Source organism: Galeopterus variegatus, unplaced genomic scaffold (assembly GCF_000696425.1).
Source record: "Galeopterus variegatus unplaced genomic scaffold, G_variegatus-3.0.2 Scaffold1302, whole genome shotgun sequence".
Lineage (NCBI taxonomy): Eukaryota > Metazoa > Chordata > Mammalia > Dermoptera > Cynocephalidae > Galeopterus > Galeopterus variegatus.
In genome coordinates this window covers 46,919-51,881 of record NW_007727413.1, presented here as the reverse complement: position 1 = coordinate 51,881, position 4,963 = coordinate 46,919, and positions in this window count along the sequence as shown.

Here is a 4,963-nt window from a genome sequence, read left to right as displayed (position 1 = left end):
CCTAATATTAGTATCACTGGGTTGAAATCAGGGTGTCCCAGGGCCATGGTGATATTTTGAAGTATTTGGTCTTTGTCCTGTTCCTGTCCCTTTCCTGGCATACAACTCCTAAAATCCCTAGACTCTCTGAAGAGTATCTTTTTGTATACTAGTAAGTTGGCCGATGGCTGGCCTTCCCTAGGTAGCTTCAGTAGGGGGCTGGTTGCCGGGGAACCAACTTTGTGATTAGAGGGTTGGGACTTTCAGCCCCACCCCCCAACTTCTGGTTAAGTTGATCACCAGTGGCTAATGACTTAATCATGTCTAAGTTGTAATGAAGCTTCCTTAAGAACCTAAAAGGACTAGGTCCGGGGAGGTTCTAGATGGGGAACCAACTTTGTGATTAGAGGGTTGGGACTTTCAGCCCCACCCCCCAACTTCTGGTTAAATTGATCACCAGTGGCTAATGACTTAATCATGTCTAAGTTGTAATGAAGCTTCCTTAAGAACCCAAAAGGACTAGGTCCGGGGAGGTTCTAGATAGCTGAGCATGTGCAGGTTCCTGGCGGGTGTCACGGCCAGGAAGGGCATGGGAGCTCCACACCCCCTCCCCCACACCTCACCTTATGCGTGTCTTCATCTGTATCCTTTGTAATGTCCTTTGTAATAAACCAGTAAACACAAGTATTTCCCTGGGTACTGTGAGCTTCTCAGCAAGTTAACCGAACCCATTTCCAGCCGGTCGGTCAGAAGTACGGGTGAAATGATTTGTTACTTGTGATTGGTGGCAGAAGTGGGAAGGGGGGCAGTCTTGGGGACTGAGCCCTTAACCCATGGGATCCAATACTGTCTGTAGGTAGATAGTGTCAGAATAGAATTGAATTAGAGGATTGCTTGCTGGTGGGGAGAAATCCCCACCCGTTTGGTCACAGAAGTCAGTCTTGATTGTTGATTGTTGATTGTTGCTGAGTAAGGGTATAGGGAAAACGGTCTTTTCCCCTCTCAGCCACACTCCCTTCTGCCTCTTGGGCCCCATCACCCCAGTCCCGCCTCTGCTGTCACATGGCCTTCTCTTCCTCTACCTAGGTCAGTTTCCCTCTGCCTCCTTTTCATAAAGGGACACTTGTGACTGCATTAGGGCCTTCCTGGCTAATCTCCCCATCTGATGATCCTCAACACATCTGCAGAGTCTGGATTGCCTCACAAGGTCGCATTCCAAGATTTCAGGACTAGGGTCTGGAAATCTTGGGGGCCAGTGTCAGCCTCTCATGGGGGGAGGAGCAGGGAGGAGTGACAGTGGAAGCATGACTGTCATGGCACATCCAGGGAATTCTAGATGGTTCCATGTGGCCAGAGGAGATGAGCATCCCCGGTGGAGGAAGCATCGTGTGCACGGGTGTGGACACGGAATTCAGGATTGCGAACAATCCAGAGTTGCAGTTGGGAGCTCACAGAGCTTAGGCTGAGAAGCCAAGTGAGGCTTCTTCTGCAGGCTGAGGGGTTTGTCCTTTTGCTGGATGGCACTGGGCTCTCTCAAAGAGTTGTAATGCAGACTTGCTGTTAGAAAAATCACTCTATCAGTTGCAGAGTATGGTTTGAAACAGTCTTGACCAGGGATCTGCAGACTTTTCTGGTAAAGGCACAGACAGCAGATGTTTTCAGCTTTATGGGCTGGCTCAGCTGTGGGCATGCAGGTGAGGGTGCTGGTAGCAGGCCCTGTGCAGAGTCCTGTACCTTTGCCTGCCAGGACTGCTTCCCAGGAGGGCTCCCGAGGGCTGGGAGCCTCCTGGCCAGGGTAGTAAATTCCAGGGGAGGAGCCTGTTGGAGGTGCCTGTGGGGCATGGTTAAGCAGGCCTGTGCACCTACCCGGAATTCAGGGGAAGGGTTAGGCTAGAGAGGCATGGGGGCCTCCATTGTGGAGGTTAAGCTGAGGTCATCGGGAGAGATTCAGAATGAGAAGTCAGGTCACTAAGCTGGCAGCACTGGGAGGGTAAAGAGGTAGCCCTAGGACAGAGAGGAACCTCCTGGAATGAGGCCCAGCAGAGGGGCCTCCCTGGCTCAAGGACGGACAGAGCACCAGGGAAGTGCTCTCTGGTGTGCTGGCAGAATCAGCGCAGCCAAGAGGGTAGAGGGGGTGAGTGTGATGCTCTTCCAGGACTGTGGGCGGGAGTGGGCAGGGGCTCTGGGGAGGGGTCTTCATTCATTCCTGATTCACGGATTTGCCATTCATTCAGCAATAGGAGGGTCCGTCAAAAAGTTCCTCAAAGAATGGAGTTAAAAGACAACATGAATCTTTCCATGAACTTTTTGAAGTACCCTTGTAGTTGAGTGCTTATGGCGTCCCTGAGAGTGTATCTAGAGATCACACGGTAAGATGTGGACATCTGTGCATGGAGGAAGGAACCAGAGGATTGGGCATGGTGCACTGAGAGGGGCCGACCCGTGCAGCTGGAGTGAGGTACATGGAAGGGCACCAGTGTGGCTGCTGCCCGCTGGGAGCAGGGTGGCCGGCGATGTGACTGGAATGGCAAAGGTGCGGATGGTGATGCGGAGGGACTTGAACAGGGCCAAGTGTGAGGGTTCCAGGGGCCAGGGGGACAACGCAGCATGCTGCGAGACAGCAGTCCACACAGGCAACGTCTTCCCTGCACCTGCGCCTCAGGTGTGGCGGACGGGCCACTCAGTGGCCGGCCCTGGGTCCAGGCTGTGGATTTGCAGTATGACCAAGGTGGGGCCTGGGGTGGCAGGGAGGCCAGGGGCTGCTGAAGAAGTGGCTTAGTGACCCAGGGTGGCATTTGCCTTCATTCCTTTAGCACCTGTGTGCCGAGTGTCCACCCTGCCCACTGTGAGCCAGGTGCTGGGGTGCAGCGAGAGCCACGCCTGTCCCATGCATGGAGTGGCCTGGCACACTGGAGGTGATGGGGGAGGGTGCGGGGCTGCGCAGGGGGGTGATGGGGCGAGCCCTTCTGAGGAGCCGACGTTTAGAAAAGCTTTGAAAGAGGACAGTGAGGCAGCCATGCGAGGAACAGGGCCAAAGTATGCTGGCCAGAGGAACAGTGAGTCCTACCCGGGACAAGTACCTGTGGGGTCAGGGGATGGCTGCAGGCCACTTGGCAGGGAAAGGGAAGCTGAGCTGGAGGCCCTGATGACACTGTGGGAGCAGCTGGCCAGAGGAACAGTGAGTCCTACCCGGGACAAGTACCTGTGGGGTCAGGGGATGGCTGGAGGCCACTTGGCAGGGAAAGGGAAGCTGAGCTGGAGGCTCTGGTGACACTGTGGGAGCAATGGGGTGTTATTCCTGATGCAGGGAGCGGCATGGTCTGAGGGACGTGGCAGTAGAGGGACTGGGGAGGCCACTTGTGTGCTGGGCGAGAGGTGGCCATGGGAGGGGATGGGCTGGTGGACAGCAGACAGCTTCCAGGGGTAGGGCCTGCAGCGGTGGAGAGGCAGGAAGGAAAGGGGGGTGGGGGCCACCGCTAGGTTGTGGGGTTGGTTTGTAACTTTCTGTCAAAGTATAATGTTCACAGAGAAAAGTGTGTCTCCTGGGGTCCCCTGAGAGCGTCGACTTGGCAGCTGCATACATGGCGGCCCCGTCACCACCACTACTCCTGAGATGTGGGGACGAAGAGGCTTGAGGAGAGAGTAGGACTTCAGTTTGCAAATGGCGTGCATAAGTTGCGCAGGTGGATTTTGAATAGGAGGTGAGATACAGGAGCTCAGAGCCCAGGGTGGGGTTTTTGAAGCTGTGGGGGTGGCGGAGGGCAGGGAGAGTCAGCACCCAAGAGGCGTGCCCTGTGTGATGGTGGCAGTAGCCCCGCTCTGCCATTGCATGGCTTGCTCCAGGCAGTGGGCCCTGTGCAGGCACCTTTGCACTCCTTGAACCTGACCCCGCAGGCTGAAACCTAAGACTCTGTCCAAAAGGGGGGGGGGAGGGCACAGGCTTCCACACGGACCGGTGCGGAGTTTCCATCCCCGAGCAGCCTGCAGCATGGAAAGGGCGCCTCCGCGGCCATGGGACACCAGGGCCTGTGGTTGGGTACGTGGGGGCCCCAAGCCCTTCGCAGGCGCTGCCTGGCAGTGGGAACAGCACCTGCCAATAAGTCACACGTTTGTTTGTTGTTTTTCTCAAAGGCAGCAGGGACCCAGCAAGGGAAGTTTCAGGCTGGGTTTGTCAGGTTCCAGCCGGAGAGAGAGATGAAGCAGCAGCAAAGGCTGACCTCCTGCTGCCTGGGCTGGAACTTGGTGGGTTCTGGGGGCACTTGGTGGCTGCCCTGCAGACAGACGGCCTCACCGTGGTGGGGCAGGAGCAGACCTGGTGCCTCTGTGGCCCCACCGTGCCCTCATGCTCTGTGTCCAGGAGGCGAGCAGGGGTGGTGGTGCTGCCACCACACCCTGACCCTGGAGCTCTGCCACGTTACCACACCCAGGGGATGGCCCAGGAGGGGCCCAGGGACAAGTCAGGCCCCCAGGTGAGCCCGGCAGTCCTCTGGAGCTGACGCACAGACACGCAGGACTCCAGGCAGCAAGAGCCTCTGGTCCCCACAGTCATTTGCACTAATAGAAAGGCAGCAGGGGACAGATGCTGCCCAAAAAAAACAGCAACAAAGAGCGTTTCTATTTGGCCTGGGTCTGCGTTGTATGTGTTACAGGAACCTAACCCGGAGGAGTAAAGACTCGTTCACTTAATGAACACCGGGCTGCTCCATGCTAGGTATCGTCCTCGGAGCCTGGCACACAGGCGGAGACAGATGTGACACTGATAACTATAGAAGATGACATCAGGTGGTGACAGATGCCAAGCGGGGGATGGAGGGTGACATCGGAGCAGGGCAGTCAGGGAGGACTTCTTGGATGAGGTGGCATTTGAATAAAACACCGATCTGTGTCCTCTGTATTTTCCTGTCCCACCCGGCCCCCTCAACCTTCACCTCCCCCCCCCCCCGGGGCGGTCTTCCCCCCCCCCCCCCCCCCCCCCCCCCCCCCC